Genomic DNA, 20,135 nt, shown 5'->3' with positions numbered 1-20,135 from the left:
GATTATGGGACTGGGATGGCATTGTTCATACTCTTGGATGACCTCTGGTAGGAGCGGGAGGGGGCTGTCCATCCATTCTTTTTATGACCTCTCAGTGACCTTTGATACATTGATCATGATATCCTTATGGACTAGCTTCAAGAGTTGGGGATGGGTGGCACTGTATTGTTCTGGTTCTCCTTCCTTCTGGTTGGTTCCAGTCAGTATTGATAGGGGGAAGATTTGGCCCATGACCCCTACTTTATAAGGTTCCAGGACTCAGTTCTCTCTTTCCTATTTAACATCTACATGAAGCTACTGGAATAGGTGATCCAATGATTTCGGATGAGGTATCATCAATATGTTGGTGATACCCATCTTTATGTCTCCACTCCCAGCTACCTGAGTGATGCCACTCCCAGCTACCTATGTGATGTCCTGTCAGAGTGCCTGGAGGCTGAAGGAGCTTTGATGGGCTGCAATGGGCTTTGACTCAACCCAAGCAAGTCTGAGTGGCTTTGAGTATTTGGGTCTTCCAGTGACAAGGTTTGTCTACCTCTGATCCTGGATGGTGTGTCATTGCCCCAGGTAGACTTGATATGCACTTTGGGGGTACTCCTGGACTCACAACTCCTGCTAGAAGAGGAATCAACAAAGGACTAGATTCCCAATGAGGGCAATCTCTGTCTGGGAGTTGAGATATACACAGTTGGAAGTCACCTGGATGGAGTCTAGGTGGTCATTGGGGAAAACATTGGCATTTAGGGAGAGGGAAATGGAGACCTTTCCAGAGAACATTCCACATTATTGACTGTCTGCACCATGGGGCTCTTTAGCTGAAGAAACACTGTAGGCTAATTATTTTTTCACTGATTAAGCCACAGCAAAACTAATCAACTGATTTCAACAGAAGCAAAACACCCTGGAATCTCTGAACAAAGAGCTATGCAATACCAAGGAACATGCTGTGCAACAAGGAATCTATCCTTTCTCACAAAGAAATTAACACTTTCCTCTGGTTTTTCAAAGCAGACAGGAAGAATGAAATCCAGGCAATGTATACTGATCCTTTGATTTTAGAGATAAAACTGACAATGCACACGAGAGCTGTGTAAAGCTCTGAAGGAGTGTGTCACATTAATGAAAATTGAAACAAAGCACTCCCCTGAAGATGTTTATGAAATCTTGGAGGCCCCCTGCTTTTAAGACCAAAGTGTAATTATATAGTCTGTTCAGAGTCCCTCTCAGCCAGCTCTCCATATAATTTCTTTACACTAAAGTGATTTCATTCCACATTTGTTCCACAATGATCAAAATACAGTTCCTACCCATATACCAATATCCAATTGTTTACTTTCAAGGATTTGACCATCATAGTTCTGAAGACTCCATAGTCATGGAGAAATCCAAATGGTTTCGGATGGAAAAGGGAAACTTGGTTATGCGTTTTCTAGTCGTTATTCACAGCAGCAGAGAGAACCCCTTCTTCCAATTTTTGTTTTGGCAAATTTTGTTGAGAAGCAGGTGGAGGATAATAACAATTTATTAAATGCTTAAATTTATATGCAGCCTGACTCCCAGTGACTCTGGGTCGTGGTCAGATATGTTCCTCTCTCTAAAGTGTGACATTTGTGAACTGCCTAAATGTCTGAAAGGAAGGATGGCTTATGAGTAACTGAATTGTCCAGATTATCACTTTGAGTCAATCTAGAAGTGACATCTCATACAAGCTCTTGAAGGGGTTGCACTATGTATTACATATAATTGCTGAACAAAGAGAAAAAACAGAATCAGGCCTTTAATTGTAATATGGAAGAAAAAGAGAAACAGCTGTGGGTTCTTTTTCTAAGATCTATTTTTTAAGAAGAATAAAACATTTTTTCTAGTTCTTTTTTTAAAAAACGAAAACCAGCATGAACATGAACAAATTTGGAAATGCATGTCCTCCCACATACGGCCATCTGTGCAGAATTTACAGCAAACCCCGCTAGTTTCGTGAAGAAGAAAAAAAAAAGATATGACATTTTTGTATTGAATTACACCTCAACTATTAGGAAAGAATTTTCAGAACCAACTTCTCAGACTTTCAGGAATGAAATTGGGTGGAAAAGTAAGGGTTTTATTATCTTAAGAGCAGTGTGGAAGAAAATAGTTCCAGAGGTGCTGAATACCTGAAGCAGGCCGTGAACTTAAACTGTTGTAAAGATACAAATGGTGAACAGTTACAATTGGGAGTACCAATGCAGCCAGGCTTGAGCATAGTTGACTGCTAATTTCAGAATGAAGAACTGTAGTTTTTTATATGGACCTAATTTTACCAGAAAGGGAGAAGCATATATACCAGGGGTAGTCAGCCTTGGCTCTTTTATGACTCGTGGACTTCAACTCCCAGAATTCCTGAGCCAGCTAAGCTGGCTCAGGAATTCTGGGAATTGAAGTCCACGAGTCATAAAAGAGCCAAGGTTGACTACCCCTGATATATACTAATCCTAATGCATGTAGCTATTTTTCTGCTCCCCATTGTAATGATGTTGCTTTTATTATATAGGAAGGGGGCGTAATGGCTCAGCGTTTAAAGACTCTGAGCTTGTCAGCTGGAAAGCAGGCAACCCAGGTTAGAGACCCAACGACGTGCCATGAGATGAGCTCCTGTTCCTTGCTCCAGCTCCTGCCCACCTAGCAGTTCGAAACCATGAAAATACTAGTAGATAACTAGGTACCACTTTGATGGGAAGGTAACCGCATTCTGTGCACCTCACCATATAGTCATGCTGGCCACGTGACTACGGAAATATCTTTGGACAACATTGGCTCACTTGGTTAGGAAATGGAGAGGAGCACCGCCTCCTTGAGTTGGTTGCGATTGGGCAGGGGAAACCTTTACCTTTCTTTTAAATTTATGGAGTGCCCAAGTACAGCCGGCATTGGTGTTTGAATGAGGATAATCATTCTCATGAGTAGGAGGAGCTATTTAAATGGGTGGTCACACGTCCTCTTGAAAATGCTGTGGGCAGGACTGAGCCTTAAAAGGCAGCTCCAACCAACTAATGTTCTCTGATATTTCCACAGAAAGCAAGGGACTTTCTGGTCTTTCAAAGGGCATGACAATCAATAGCAAAGAAGAACGAAAAACCAAGTGGAGAATCAAGGTTATCCAGGAGTCGGTTGCTGTAGTGACAAGAGTGAAGACCTGGGGGGAACAAGGTAGGATTGCTTTCCATTGTGGTTTACCTGTTTCAGTGACTGCAAAAGGTAAACCTGTACAATCTCTATTCAGCCATGAATTTTGAACCATCATACTTATTCTGTTAACCTGATTTAATTCCTGGGACTGTTCCGAAGATAAAGTGAATACCTGTAAAAGAGAACAACATGCAAGCCAACAGAACAAGGCAGAGTTGAAGTCCACGCATCTTAAAGCTGCCAAGGCTGAGAAATGCTGCCTTAAAGACTAAACAATGCTCCTTTGGCTAGTTACAAAGTGTGCAGTTTTATGAGAATTATAATCCTAAGCATGTTGCCAGATCTTAAAGCAGATTCTAATCAGTGAATTTTTTTTTAGCAGCAACGTGGATGACATACTCAATGCATCACTTAAAGCTCACCATTTTAAAACTTTGTTAATATTAAGGCCCAGGGGAGAAGAGTTTTTTTTATTGGGATCATATCAGGAACTTAACAGAGTTAAGTCTCAACCCTAATGAAAATGGCTTTCTTTTCTGACTGTAGATATCAGCAATTGAAAAAAAAAGTCAATGGAATTCAAGCCTTACATTTAGCATCACCTCAGCTTTGGCTCATTTTCTTTTTCCCTCAATCAATAAGCTTTATCTTATCTGCCTCCCTATCTCTCTTTTTCCCCACATTGAGTTTTTCTAGAAATTCAAGACAAGTTCATTAATAAAATATTGAATCTTAAAAGCATTATCCATTTTTTTCTCATAAAGAGATAGTCTAAATAGATATCGCTTTGCCACATATTGTTCACATTAGGGCAGCAATCTTAATTCAATCATCTCCAGGTCCATTATTTTCCTCAGAATGAGGAAAAAGAATGCTACCAAATTCTAAAATAAAAAAGGTATTTAGCTGTCATCTTCATTTAATGCAAATTAAATCTTCACATCTGTTTTGTTTTAGAAAAGACCATACAAATAATGGAAAAGAGCAGACAAGGAAGAATATGCTACTTGGAATATAATTCAAATATTTGTAATGTATTATTGTATCCAAGATGATTTATATATCAATATAAAAGATAATTAAAGGAAGATCTCACTTATAATTTGACAATATTCTCTAACCTCATTCACTATTTTTAACCACATTGATAGGGCAACAGGCCAGATTTCATAATCAGAAAGCAAACTAGAAATTGAGGTTGATTATTAATATTATTTATTAAATTTATATGCCCTCTGATTCCCAAATGAACCTGGGAATAAAAATAAAAATGTTAAAAACAGGAAGAAAATAGAGTGGTGGGGAAAAAAGAAGAGTAAATATGGCAAGGTTAACAAAAAATAAAAATTGGACAGGAATGAAATGGAACAAACCCACATCATCCAAAGAAGGCTTTGTTCTCCTTTGGCAAAGGCCTGGATCAGGGGTAGGCAACCTTGGCTCTTTTATGACTCGTGGACTTCAACTCCCAGAATTCCTGAGCCAGCATGGCTCAGGAATTCTGGGAGTTGAAGTCCACGAGTCATAAAAGAGTCAAGGTTGCCTACCCCTGGCCTGGATGAAGAGCCAGGTCTTCGAAGTCGTTCAAAAACACAAGTAGGTTGGAGTCATTTGGATCTTGCAGGGAATCTTATTCCAGAGGACAGGTGTTGCTACTGAAAAGACCTGCTTCCAGGGCCCTAATAAATGGCATCATTAAACTGAAGGAACTGAATTATACAAATCCTGCCAGATCAAATTGGCCAAGCAGCTACAAGGGGAGACAGGAACTCCCACAAGGAACCACGTTTTTTGCCATATAGGTTTCATAGATAACTGCTGTACTTTGAATTGTGCATAGAAGCAAACTGGCAACCAGTGCAGCTGGCAAAACAGAGGTGACATATGGGCATACTCATCATTTCCTGTACCACTGCATTCTGGACCAGCTGAACCTTCTGGTGGTTTTCAAGGGCAGCCCCATTTAGAGCGCATTGCAGTAGTCAAGCTGTTAGGCAACCAGGGTGTAAGTGACTGACTTATTTCTGTGGATCTGATTCATCAGAAGAAAGACCAATGCTACTTTTTTCAATTCAGTCCTTTTTATTCTCTATCCATATTGCTGTACACCTCTGCCTATAAAAAAAATGTGTATATTCCTGGGTTTTAATTGCAACCATCCATAAACTCTGCCAGGAAAGCATTCTGAACAATCCAAAAGTAATCACAGAGGGGTCATTACAGAAGGCAGCTTCTGATACTCGGTAGAAAAAAGAGACAATGCTCATATAATGATGCCTCCCAACAATTCATGAAAATCTAAATCCACAACACGCTTATTCATCATGATTTTTTTTTCTTCCTTGACTTAAGAAAAAAGAAAAGATAATCAGACAAAAACTCTATCAAGGCTATCACCTTGGTGAATAATTAAATCCACTCATTGTGTGGGATATTAAAGCTTTGTAAGATTTTGATTATTTCCATATAATAGTTAACTCCAATAAACTATCAGCCCACCACATACTAAAGACGTCAACAAACTGGCTTCAACTCCTAACAAGGAAAGTAGTTCGTGTGGAATCTAAAATACCACCCTCAGATGTTAACTTTAAATAAAATAAATTATTGCACTGTTCCAAGTTAGAGGTTATGCTTATACTGTAAGGAGTAACTTTCCTGTTGGTTTTGCCTGTAAATCATTAAGTGCAGGCAGAATCAACATACTTTGTTTGCCAAAATAAAAATAAATCAATTTCATGTTTGGCCAACATTTTCATCTAGCTTTAAAAGCACAAATTGAATGAGATAATCACTAGATATATAAACTGACACCGGACTCTCATTTATAATTCTCCTCTTTTATTTTCCTGGTTTTCCCAACATCTATAATCTGTATTTTGTCATAATTAATAATGAACTGTTTAGATCAGGGGTCTTCAAACTTGGCCCTTTTATGACTTGTGGACTTCAACTCCCAGAATTCCTCAGCCAGTGTGGCTGGCTGAGGAATTCTGGGAGTTGAAGTCCACAAGTCATAAATGGGCCAAGTTTGAAAACTCCTGATTTAGATTAATAGCCACTTATAACTGTCCTCATACACAGGATAATGTCAAAGCATAAGGAGAAAAAAATTCTTGTTCCCCAAATATTTCAGATGATTAAAAGCACTGTATAAAACATACAGCTAATGTTCACTCTAAATAAGGAAGCTACCAAAAAATCTACTTGTGCCCCTTTGCGGTTGGAGTGCTATTTGAGAACTCGCCATAATATCTTACCAAGACTTGCACTGGCATTGTACAATCAGATAGAGCAATATTTGTTTGGGACAATTTCTCCCATACACAGGTGTACATTATTTAACCAAACCAAAAGCAATAAATGGTTATTCTACGGATTGTTTTGGGAGTGGGAGTGTGTGTGTGGGGGAGAAGTAGTGGATTTAAGGATTGACAAATCCATGCTCCAATCAAAATGATCCCACACAATCAGATGCTCAGGGATAGTGTTTTGCATAGCGAGCAAGATGGTATGTGGATTGCTTTGGCTTCAACAATACCTTATTGTTGTCCAGGAATCTGAAGTGATCTCAGGCTCTATTTGATATGGCATTCACACAGTTGTGAGCTGAGCAGTCATCTTAATTGCTATAAATAAATAAGTACTCTTGTGAGCTGCAAACTGATTACTAGGAATGCTGCAGAAATGGCTGAAGCGTGTGGTTGTTGCAATCAAAAGACCATGTGATCTGAAATTTCCTGGATTGATTTTGGTGAGATTTGGGTACTTCACCTCCTCCTAATGGTTTAGCTTTCCTCCTGCCCCTGCAAAACACCCAATTTTTTAAAGGCATAATTAGACATTTTATTTCTTCTATTTTAAAGACCCTGCTAAGGTGCTCCGGGGTACAATTTAGGGCAGAAAAGGGAGGATAAAACCTATAAATAAAGTTGATTTTTACTGCGCCATTCCTGAGTCACAGTTATGATAGGAAAGTTGATCCTTGTGGGAGAAGATGTTCAGGAGAAAGATCAGGTCCACTTATTTTATAGACAAGAGATAATTTCCATCTGGTAGCCTTCTCCCAGCTCCAGAATACATCCAGTATTACAAATGTGACATAAATTGCTGAAACAGAAATTACACTGTCTGAGGTTGGCAATTTGCTACAGGAAAACTAAGGGAGGGCTATTTAGTCCTTTTTTTTTTACTCCAAGTTATTTATCTCCCATCTCCTCCTCCTACTCTCAGAGGATGCCACACTAGCATTTATTTCATATATATATCATTCTAGAGAAGAGTGCTGTGCCTACCCAGATTCATCTCCCATGAGCCTCAAATGGTTTGAAGGTGGAACCAACTCACAGAAAGCCATGGCCCAAACATCCCATCTCTGCTCACGAGTTGACACCACTTCTGTTTCAAACTGGAATACAATCCCTCACGTTGGTCACCACCCCGCTTAGCCCGCCTGGGCCTCTTTGATCTTTAAAGCAGTACTTCGAGGGGTGTTTCTTTAACCTTTTAAGTTATTGCTCTTGCTGGAGTCTGGCAATAATACCCTCCCCTTTCAGCCTTGAACCTGAATTCATCCTCAGATTTGCTTTCCTGCTGGGCTTGGTCATTTGTTGTTATAGGGCAGAGTGGAAAAACACTTCTCTCTCTCCCACCTCCAGTCCCTGCACCAAGCTCAAATAAATTGTCAAAATAAATTGTCAAAATGCAGTGGACTGCATCAATTGGCAAAGAAGGAAGCAATAAGTGCTCTTCTACATTCCAAGGTTTGCCAGTAGTTGTGCTGCCCAAGAACTGTTCATGAGCATTTACACTAAAATAGTGATATTTTTTTCAAGTAGCTTTGAGTACAGGTAGTCCTTGACTTATGACCACAATTGAGCCCAACATTTGCTAAATTGCTAAGTGAGATAGTTGTTAAGTGAGTTTTGCCCCATTTTATGACTTTTCTTGCCACAGTTGTTAAGCGAATGACTGCAGTTGTCAAGTTAGTCGCACAGCTGTTAAGTGAATCTGGCTTCCCCACTGACTTTGCTTGTCAGAAGGTCACAAAAGGTGATCACATGATTCCGGGACACTGCAACCGTCATAAATGTGAGTCAGTGACAAGCGTCTGAATTTTGATCACGTGATTATGGGGATGCTGCAACGGTTGTGTGAAAAATGGTCATAAGTCACTTTTTTCAGTGCCGTTGTAACTTTGAACGGTCACTAAATGAACTGTTAGATGTCAAGGACTACTTGTTTGCATAAAGCTTTATGTTTGCATACATGCCATGGTACCTTTTTGAGACCCTTTTTCAGGGAGGTCACTCCACTAAATCCAGTTCAGTAGCACAAACGTGGCTGCATGCAGCTTCCCTGATGTTGGTGGACTTCATGTCCTACATACTCTACTACTCTACTTGAATTAAACCATTTTGTTTTTAGAATAGGGCAAGCAGCTGGGAATATGTGACTAGGAAAGCAAATAAGGAAAGGAGAGCTTTGAAAGGAGGTGGTGAATTGTGGGAGTTGATCTGCAGAGTTTGGGGAGAGGTTTCTTTAATTGACTGTACCGGCCTCCAATTTTTTTTTCCCTGCATGTGTTTATTTCCTTATTTCTTGAGAAATGATCTAAATGCACAATATGAAAAGAAGAGGGTTGTGTTGCACCTGACCGATCCGACGATCAGGGAGCAGATGGAGCTATATCCTCAGCTTGCAAGTAAATTTCTGACAGCACATTTGAGGAAAAAAAAAAGATAGGTATGTATCTAAGTATACTAATTACACTTGAAGCATAATAAGAACGTGGCTTTGTGGGAGGAAAAGAGTGGGAGTCAATCTTTCTTCTTTAGGACTCATCGCAGAAAGTGAAGAAGTAAAAGTGAAGCACAGAGGGCACACAATTAAGGCCAACATAAAGCGGCTTCCATGGAGGACAGGGTATAAAACGCTATTCAGGAACAGAGGTGGCAAAAGGAAGATTCTGTAAGGAAAACAGCTGAAAGGGAGTGGTGAGAGGTAAGTGGCCAGAAAGCGCACAAGTCAAGGTGAGGTCTGTATCACTGGAATTGACCAACTGATGTGAGGTTTTGGAAAACAAACAAGGAAAGCAAGCCAAAAAATAGCTATCATCTCAACCTTTCCAGAGCAATGGAAAGGACTCTCAATTCTGCAAGGACCACCAAAAGCAAAGTTCTCCTCCGAGATGCGAAATAAGAAAGGCGGTGAGCGGTGAGAAGCTCACCGTCATAAAGAACAGATAAACTAGACGTATACTCTCTTCCTAATCCTTGTGTCCAGGTTATAATGAAAAAATTATCGGGCTCATCAAATGGACTGATTGTTCTCCATTCCTGCTTAACCAAGCACAAACAACACTGCTAGAAAAATAGGCTTGGCAGGAGTTTTTTTTTTTTTTTTTTAATCTGATCGAGGGAGCTTTAACCTAACCCAGAAAGAAGAAATTAAAAAGAGACCTAGACTCAGATAGAAAAGCCCTGGCCTTTAGAAACATGGTAGGACAGAGTCGAGGAAATTTAAGGTAGGAAAGGGGACACGGAAAGGTCCAGTGTATGTAGCATGGAGATCAACGGTGACATCCTCAGGGCCAATTGTTTGTACATTTGTGCTCAGAATATGGATAACAAACCAGGAGGAGGGCAAACACGATTGTACCTTCACATCACATAAATCCAGTGCTTTTTTTCTTAAAAAAAAAAAAAAAAAAAAGGTGCCGGAACTCACACACGTCATACAACCTGCCTTGCCTACCCTATAAGGTTCCATACAAAAAAGGTGCCGGAACTCCGTTCTGGGCGTTCAATGAGAAAAAAAAGCCCTGCATAAACCCGATGGGATGAGAATGAAGGATATAAAACTTAAGGGACCTAATGTGGCTTTGTATGTAAAGAAGCTGCATGCCTCTGAAACAAATTCTCTAAATACCACAGTTATGTTGCAAGCCTTAGAGCAGGGGTAGTCAACCTTGGCTCTTTTATGACTCGTGGACTTCAACTCCCAGAATTCCTGAGCCAGCTAAGCTGGCTCAGGCATTCTGGGAATTGAAGTCCACGAGTCATAAAAGAGCCAAGGCTGACTACCCCTGCCTTAGAGTAAGATTAAAAGATGTTAGCAACAAAAGCGATATTATTGTGGGAGTTTACCATCCGCTACTCACCTAGTAAGCAGGAGATGCAGACAAAGCCTTTCTAAATCAAATCACCAAGTGCTCAAACCGCAGCTAATAGCAGCAAAGTGAGACATCAACTGACCCTAATATCTACTGGAAAACTACCTCAACCAGGAGTATAGCAGATTACTCATCTCTCTTTTTTACAATTTCATTTTTCAGAAGATAGATGAAAGATCAAGGTGATCAGCTATTCTGGAACTGATAGTTGGACAAGATAACCAGAGGAAGAAAATATTTAAAGAAAATATTTAAAATATTTAAATATTAAAATATTTAAAGAGTCGGTATCCTGGACTTTAGGAAGGCAAATTTTAAAAATTCAGATGAAAGGTGGACAGCCCAGGGATAATATAAAAGACCAGGATGTAAGATGATCAAGGAATGCAAAATATAATGGGGAAGGAGAAGGAGAGAGGAATCTTCAAAATGAAAATCAAAGATGCTGTTGATCTGTTGCTTGGGGAAATAATAATGGGGAATAGGGAGAAGATGGAATTGCTTAGGACCTGTGTCTCTCTACTCTCAGAGGAAGGCCCCTCCTAATATGACTGATAGTTTAGAGTTAAAAAAGAACCCACCTTGCTACCTTAAAGAATACAGGTATTCATGGCCAAGTATTAAGCGCTGGCAGAAATGATCTCATATCTGCTGACTGTAATCGCCAAAAACTCCTGAAGAATAGATAACATGCTAGAAGACTGGAGAAAAGCAAATATGGCTCTAATATTTGAAAAGGAGAAAAGAAAACTGGACAAAGTACTGGAATGGACTGTCTTTAAGTGGTTAGAACAGCAGTTCTCAACCTATGGGTCGCGACCCCATTTGGGGCCGATCGACCATTTCACGGGGGTCGCCAAGCAAGGCTGTCCGCCATTTTTTCCCCTTTTCCGGCGGGTGCCTTACCTCCCTTGGGCTGGGCCAGCTGGTGGTCGGCCTGCTCCGTCTCTGCCGCTTGCCAGCTACGCCTCGGCTGGCGCAGGGGGCGGAACCACGCATGCGTGGCGCTCCCGGGCAGGGAAAGTCCTCGACTTACGACTGGTTGGCTAGTCCTCAACTTACGACCGGTTTAGTCCTCGACTTACGACCGGTTTAGTCCTCGACTTACGACTGGTTGGGGGTCGCGGCATTAAAAAGGTTGAGAACCACTGGGTTAGAAGGATTGCTACTATTATCAGGAAGCAGCCTAGGCTTGTCAGACTTTTACCTCTTCTTTTACACCAGAGTGACTAATTTGGTAGAGCAAGGGAATGTTATTGGATGTAGCATATCTTAATCTTAGTAAGGTATTTGACAAAGCACCTCATAAAAATTCTGCAGACAAGATAAATATGGGTTGCCGATTCTGTAGCCCAGATGTCCCAAAGAATGCTAGCAAATGGTTCTGGCATTGACCTGGAGGACTCCCAAGGGCTTCATCCTTGGCCCAATACTATTCAGTATATTTATATATGATCTATACAACTGAACAGAATGACCTACTCTTTATTGAAGCCAAAGGTGGAATGAAGACCCATGGATTGAAATAAAAAGGGTGGAGGTGGGGAGGGGAGAGAAATTCAGATTGAATAGCAGATTTTACTGGATTTGGTGATGGTGGTTTTCTGGTAGCTCACCCATTAGATTTTATGCCAGAATATAGAAAGTGACTTCTAATGCAGCCTCCCCAATAAATGCTCTAGTGCAGGGGTAAGCAACCTTGGCTTTTTTATGACTCGTGGACTTCAACTCCCAGAATTCCTGAGTCAGCTATGTTGGCAACTATGCTGACTCGGGAATTCTGGGAGTTGAAGTCCACAAGTCATAAAAGAGCCAAGGTTGCCTACCCCTGCTCTAGTGTGACTGTAAATCTCTTCCTATTCTGATGGAAAACAAAACAAAGTATGCTGAAATGTGATAGACTCACTCTTTGCTTTTTTCCAAACCTCAAACTAAATCTGACCATGAAGTGGGATCACAATGTCCAAGAATAATCAATACCAAATCAGTCCATTCCCCTAGTTGGGTGATCTGAGCACCCACTTTTGCGACTTATATGCCAGAGAATGTTAGAAGGTTCTAAAGAAACTCACAACAATGTGTGTTCCTCAGCATCCCTTCTCTTCTTGCTATATCTTCTGCAGGGAAATCCACAAGGCACAACAATGCCAGTTAAGATGATTATTCATCATATCATGCTATCCACTTACATCACAAAGGTTCACTGCCAAATAAAAGTGCAAGTGTCTACGTGTGACGGGGCAGGCGTCCAATAGCTTGGGCAGACGGAATTCATCAGTTTTGATTTTTTAATGTCTATGTTGTGCCTCTCTGGCAGCCCCACCCTTGCATTGTTAACATTGTTAGGTTGAGACGGTTACAAAGTAACTTCTTATGGTGTGCGTGAGTAGATTGGGTGAAAAGAGGCAGTTGTGAAGTTCTGTCTTGTTACAAATAAATCAAGAAAAAGAACTTTATGCAATTTTTATTTGTTGGGAAGAATCTTAAATGTCATCCCTCTCTCTCTCTCTCTCTCTCTCTCTCTCTCTCTCTCTCTCTCTCTCTCTCTGTGTGTGTGTGTGTGTGTGTGTGAGAGAGAGAGAGAGAGAGAGAGAGAGAGTGTACACTGTAGAGAATCATTAGAACCACTGTTGATATAGTAGGTTACTGATACTGTATGTGATTCCTCTTTTAAGTATTAACAAAGTATACAGACTAAAATTATGACCAGTTGGAAAATACAAAGTGTTGATTATGGAATCAGAGTAGCTCCTTTGGATTCTCAAATATGAGACACAGTTTATTCTAGGAAGAAGTGCACCATGTGCAATACTTCAAATGTTGTGGAAACCACAGTTGCCAGCTGTCCTAGCCAGCATGGCAACCAATCATATGGGATACTAGGGGAATTCTGACTTAGTATTGTGAGGGCTGCACACTGACTGGCCACTTTGGAGGCTCTGCCCGTTGGATTTATCAAGCCTAATGCCTGCATCCAAAGGAGCTGATTAACAGGCAGGTCACACAGGTGCTCATGTCAACATTCCGTCTTCAAACATGTGCACACAGGACTTTAAGCTTTATCAGCCATTCCTGTCTGAACATTCTCATCTGGGTTGGTCTTTGGCCCTCCCTTACTCAAGCCATCCCTAAGCATAAATGTAATCTCTTCTTTATAAATGGGAATGTGACACCCTTATCTGTTTTATTAGAATTAATAAATATAAATAAAAGAGCCAATGTTCAGAAGGCTGAGAAATAAGGAAACATCTAAAGAATTTACTGTTTTGAAAGCCTTCAGATCTTGGAATTTCATAATCTCCTACTCATATTGGAGAGATTAAGGTTTAAGAACAGTTGGCAAACTATTTAGTTGCCAGATTTTTGAGGGGGTGAGGAGGATCGGCTTTGATGAAATAGTCTTTCTCCATAGATCATTGTGTAAAGAAATATTATTAAGTAGAAGAATTCCATGGCTTCAGGATTATTCACATAGCTTTGGAATCTTCTTATCCTATTTATATTGCTCATTTTATCCCCCAGGGAAGAATCCAAATTTCCAGTGCTGATTTCTCAGGCAAAGAGAATGTGTTGCATGCAGTGATGCACCCAGAGGAGATGGGGGTTGGTTGATGGACAGAACATGATGCAAAACCCACTTATGTTCTACATGTGTTGTAATGTCAAGTGTATGTGTGAAAGGGAGAAGCTTGCAGCATCAAGATGCATTCATTATTTTGACGAAAGAGGGTTACATGCAGATAACCCTCTTTCTGCCTAAATCTACTTATACTGTTGAACTCTGACCCAAGATTTGGGACAAATATATTTAATCACAACAGACCACACAAGCATAGATGGACCAACAGTCAGGCTCATTTCTCCACTGCAGCATCATTTAATTTGCGCATTATAATTGTTGTGACATGTCCATTCTTTGATCTAAGACAGGGTATCAAAATAGCCACAGCAAAGTATAAATGGCTCACCCCCCAAATTAGTACTGGGGTGACAAAGCTATATACAACCCAGATCTATAAAATAAAGTATGCTTTTTTTCAAACTTGATTTGCATTTTATTCTTCAGAATCTTGGCCTCTAGTGACATGGTAAGTTAGTTATATGTCCAGTGTAATGTTCACAGCCTTTTCGTTCAAGGGTATTGACCTTTTTTCTGCCTACACTTAATGCAAGCTGTTCCTACTTACCAGTATTATGGAATATTTGACCCTACTGACCCCAGGCAGGGGGCACAGTTGTGCAAGACACAATTTAATATACACAGAGGGTTGGTTTCCAATTTGATTTTGAAAATGAGCATCAAGACAATGAATGAAGCAAAGCTGTTATGCACACATTTGAATTCTCCCCCTTGCTAGTTTCTCTAAATAGCATTCTACTGAGGTCCCAATTATGCACACACGAGTCTTTGCAGAAAGCTTATTGATTGCAAGACAGTATAGACAACTACAATTTCAGGGTCAGGACCTTATAGTTGTTGTTTGTACTGTCTAGGTAGGACATAGCTTGTTTATTTTGGACATTAATGCAGAGTCCCATTACAGTGAATTAAAGCACTATATTTACTAGGACACATATGGGTAAAACCTCCTAAAAATATGACTCACTTACTTTAAAAAAAGATTTCAATATCCACATAAGGCTTCTCCCAAAGCTCAAGTACTAATAATCACTTAAACTATGATTACAAAAATCTATCATTTTAGATTTAGGGAATGATCATAGTTAAAATAGGGATCTTTTGGAAAGGGGCTGACTTCTATTTTTGGTAGGCAGAACCAAGGGAGGTAAGGTGAAAAAATAACCCCCTCCTGCAGCCAAGAAGAAATAAAGCAAAAAAGGAAAAAATATTCCTTCTCTAAGGAAATACACATAACACTGGTGCGAAATTGAGATATACTTCTAAGTAATTTCTAGTATATTGTGTACTTGATAACGGCACATCTTGGTAAGTCTTACTGTAGGTCTTTTTGGTTTTGGATTAGTGTGATCCCAGCCATGCAATTTGGAAAACCATAATTTACACCTTAAGCGCTATGAGTGAATCCAGCTAATAATATGCAGCAGACCATAATTAAAACAGCGTTTATACATAACAGAATTCAATTGGAGCTCAAAAAAACCCCTCATTTTTGAGTGGGAGGGAACTCAGATTCAGTTCAGCCTTAACTATTCAGCCATGCCTTGATTATTTTGGCTATTCAGGATTGGACTACTAATGATGTTTGAAACTGAAGCTCAGTGGGCTTGGAGAAAATAACTGGCCCCAATTATCCAGTGGATTCTATGATTGAGTATAGACTTGAATCTGAGGGCACCTGATCCAAATTTCCCACCTCAATTGCTAAAACATACTAGTTTTCACGCTGGATTGGATTTAGGCATACATTTTTATTTACACATAAAAGAACACGTATGCTACCTCCAGAGAACGATTCTAGATTGTTCACAATAGGGTAAAAATCACATACCACAATAAACTGTTAAACATTAAAATCAAAGTTAACACCAACCACATGATTTCTTAGCTAAGTAAATACTTTTTCATGGATTGACTGCTAAATTGCATTCACAAGCCCCAACAGCCCTTTAAAAGAATATGCTTTCTGAATTTTGAATTTTGATTCTGTCCCCTTAACCTCTCCTAGGGGAGGGATTCTCAGCCTACCTTCTTGGCCTCTGTGGAATGGAGGGGCAGACTCTTCCTGGGTCAGATGGCCCCAAAGATAACAATAATCATGTCTGAATGAAACAGGAACTTCTTGGACAAAGGCACCAGCTTCGAATTTCTTGCATCTCAACAAAGTAATTCGTAGAACAGGAACTATTATTTGAATGTGCAATTCAGGAAAACCAAAGCTTAATTTAGATCTTAAACTGTTTGACCCAATTACTCCTGTCCTCAGTCTCAAATAATATCATCGCCACCCCCAGCCTCAAAACCCAGAGTGTTGTGTTATTCAAGGATAGCAGCAGTCCCAAACGGGATCCTCAACTCACAGACAACTAATTAAACATTAGTCCATTAGCCTAGGATATGCTCAAATGATCCCTTTGGGGTAATCTCCCCTGTTTAAGAACTGGTCTACTATAGAACATAACCAAAATTCTGTCCATTTAGATACAAATAATGAATAGGAAGGAATAACTATAGAATTATTATTATAATTAAATTATAGAATCAAATCACAGAATAATTAAATCAAATAATCATAGAATAATTGCACAGAAAAGGGCTTCTATTCAGTCTTACTGTGGCATTTCAGAAGCCATTCTTTCTGAATCGATTTAAGGGGTCTTGGGAATCCAATGTTTCATTTAGGACCCTTTTCTCTTGTATTATTTAATACATACTTAATCTGTTATTGTTATAATGGCAATAGTTTATACTCCTGGAGCCCCACAAGATTTGCACATGATATTAAGCCCTGGGTTTTTGACCATTGGTTATTAATAAAACCAGTTTGCTAATCTGCCACACAGTAATACACAAACCTGGATGATAGATCACAATTGCCTAGGTTTACAGAATAAGCTACACTAGAATGAAGCAAGCCATTTTACAGTATGTGACTAGTATGCACTATCACCTATTTCCTGTCTTGGAATCATGTCAATATTTTACATTGTGGAAGTATGTAATCTGAAACATGCAACAACAGCATTTATAACTTTCATTCTTCCCACTCCCTAGGAGTTTGCTTACTAAGATTCATATTAAGATGTATTCAGCATGTTAGTTAATGGAGAAGCATGAAAAATATACTGAATCTTATCTGTTCATAATACAAACACAGAATTCATCTCCTTTTCACCATTCCAATACTTTTTATACCAAGAGCCAAGGAATAAAGAACATTTCCAGCGTTCTTTTAGTATTATGTCAACACGGATTCAGCGACAGTTTGCAAGTTGAACACATCTGCTGAGAATTTGGAGGGTGTAAATCCCTGCATAATTCATTACATGGTGTATGCAGTTGCATAGTTCTTTTTATTTTTTTTTAACCACACTTTCCAGTTGCAACACCCTTCCCTCTGTACTACACTATCACAAACAGGCTGAAATACAGTAACAGCATGATGACAACTTCCACACACTGGATCAACACCCCCACAGGTGACGAAAGCCCAGATTTGACAGAACACTACGTTCTCCCTTGTGAAACGAAAGTTGCCTTGGTGCTGGAAAGTTGTCACATGTAAAACACCCCCCCCCCCAGTGTTGCAAGCTAGCTATGTGGCAAAGGTGTCACATGATCACGTTCAAGAGCCAAGTTGCATGCAATGTCTACAGAAGCAAAGTTCATCCTGAAACGAGAAGATTGCTTTCATTTCTTAAAATGTTCAGCTAGGCTGGCTATGCTAGGTTCACAACTGGTCCACAAATGCACAAGAATCATGCTGTACCTTCAGGAATAACAGATAATGTGGGATAAACTTGTAAGGATTAGGATCCACTATGTTAGAGGATCTTCAGAGGATTAGTTTTGCTTCTTTCACATCATTAACTACAGAAGTTGCTAAATATCTGATTTCTCAATTGTTTGTTATCAGCACTGTTTCCTTAAGCTTACAGCAAGAAATTGTGTGGCTTGACCTTCTACCACCAGCTCTAATAGCATGTTACCTGCACAAATCCTAATCCAGAGAAGCATCCTTACAGTCATTTGACTAAGTTTGTAAGGATTTGACCAGCTTATTCTCACCAGCTTGCCACTTGGTTTGGCATTATGTTTTGTCTTCCTAACTCTGTTTTCCCTTCACACCTGAACAGGTTCAGATTTTCAGTCTCCTCCCCCAAGTTCCAAACCTACTTATACAAACCAGGGTTAATTAAAATAACTATTCCTGAATTCGAATTTGTTTATGCTACGGAAGCGCTGTTTCGAAAGGCTGGTTTTGCATCCCCTCCAAGGCTTTGTCCTCTGAGGCGTTATTGCATCGGGCTCTTTAAAAAAAAAACAACCCCCCCCCAAAAAAAAAAAATATTCCAAGCGCCTTTTCTCGAAAAAGTGCACCTTTAAAGATCGGTCTCGCCAGCACCCGTGGCCGAAATGGATTGCCTCGGGAATATTGCCCGAATGCATCACGCTTACGGGGAGAGTAAGCGCAGGAATGAATAATCCGCGTGGGGGAAAGAGGGAGAGAGAGAGGGGGAGAGAGAGAGAGAGAGAGAGAGAGGGGGGGGGGGGATCAGCTCGCTACCCCGAAAACTATTGCCAAAAGAAGTTGCAGAAGAGTTGCGAAATGTATGTTTTCCTATATTTCCCAACCATAGAAGATCGTACCAGAGTTGAAAAAAAAAGAAAGAAAGAAAGAAAAAAGAAAAAGTGCAAGGGGTGAAGCAGAAAGGCAGTTTTTACACGAGCGGGACGGACGCGAGCGAAGTTCTTGAATGACACCGCGCGTGTTACTCACCCGCTTTGACCAAGCTGGCTTGCCGGTCCCAGGGACGAGCCCCCCGCCTAGCTCCAGCGGGCGCCTCTTTCTTCTAAATCCCAGCCATCCCTTCGGAGAAGCCCAGAAAAGATGCCCATTTTCTCTCCCCCGCGTTCGCCGCTCACTCCTCCCCTTCTTTCCCCCCGTCCCCCCCCCACCCCTCTCCTTTAGGTCCAATCAGCCTTGATCCCTTCTCTTAAAGCTGCAGCATCCTCGGCCGAGCCAGAAGCTCTCTGCAAATTGCAGCCAGGGCTGTTTATAAATAACACCGCCTCTTCCCCCCCCCCCAAGAACGGGGTACGGGAGGGGGAGGTAGATGGTTTGGTTCCCCCCCCCCCCAGAGCGGGCTTATTTTAAACGAGGGAGGCGATCGTGCTTTGGTCATGAGTGAATTAATGAGAACGAAAGGGTCCTTCCTCCCCTCTCTCCCGACCTCCCCTCTCCTTCCCTTTCTCTCCTGGATCCCACAAGAGCCGATCGACCTCTTTGGAAGAAAATGGTTCAGTCCTCCCCGATTTTAAGATGGATTTCACGAGCTTGGAGAGGCTGCGAGGCGATTTGGGTTCTTTGTTCAAAGGAGCCCCTCTGACTTCTTCGGTTGTGTATGCGTGGGCTGGGTGAAGGTGGCGGTCAAGCAGGGCTTGTAAGCGAGGGAGATTTGCTTTTCTGAATCTAAGGTGACGGACAACCTTTGCATTTGTAAGATGCGGTGATCCCCCCCTCCCCCCGCCATCACATCTTATCTTAATGGTCGAGAAGGATATTAACGAAGGCCAAAGAATTAGCACAGAAGCCTGTTGCCAAATATTCACAGCTATGCTCTGTTGAAGTTGGCGTTATTGATTCGAATCGGGTTTATTTCAGGCTTGGAATCTAGCATGAACTTCCAATCCTTAATTTATTTTGTATTGTAAAAGAAGAATGTGGGAACTGTTGAAGTTGAACTGGAATTGGGCACTTTTCTCCTTACCAGGAAACAAAAAGATGGATGGATGGATGGATGGATGGATGGATGGATGGATGGATGGATGGATAGATAGATAGATAGATAGATAGATAGATAGATAGATAGATAGATAGATAGATAGATAGATAGATAGATAGATAGATAGATAGATAGATAGATAGATAGACAGACCATTAGTGAAAAAGAAGCAATGGGTTTATAATAAAATTTTATTTGGTTTATGGCATTGGGATTATCCATTTAATGTTCCTTTAAGTATCTGATTTAACTGATATCCTAGCCATGTTGTTATGAAATGGTCTTAGATATGTCAACAATGTGTATATTCACCTAATTCCCCATCATGTGAGAATGATGCTAATGGCCTAACTGTTGGGGCTAATTATCAGTA

The 20,135-nt window shown here is 40.5% G+C and overlaps 1 protein-coding gene across 1 annotated transcript in view; it reads right to left on the bottom strand.

Annotated features, from left to right (window-relative positions):
* MRAS (muscle RAS oncogene homolog) overlaps positions 1-18,885 on the bottom strand; it is a 54,012-nt gene extending 35,127 nt beyond the window's left edge. The window contains exon 1 of the mRNA XM_015824489.1: positions 18,757-18,885. The gene's annotated coding sequence lies outside the window, so the exon portion shown is untranslated. The remainder of the gene's footprint in view (positions 1-18,756) is intronic.
* Positions 18,886-20,135: the final 1,250 nt, after the last annotated feature.

Source organism: Protobothrops mucrosquamatus, unplaced genomic scaffold, assembly GCF_001527695.2.
Source record: "Protobothrops mucrosquamatus isolate PMUCROS unplaced genomic scaffold, P.Mucros_1.0 scaffold2255, whole genome shotgun sequence".
Taxonomy (NCBI): Eukaryota; Metazoa; Chordata; class Lepidosauria; order Squamata; family Viperidae; genus Protobothrops; species Protobothrops mucrosquamatus.
This window is presented reverse-complemented; position numbering and strand designations above follow the sequence as displayed.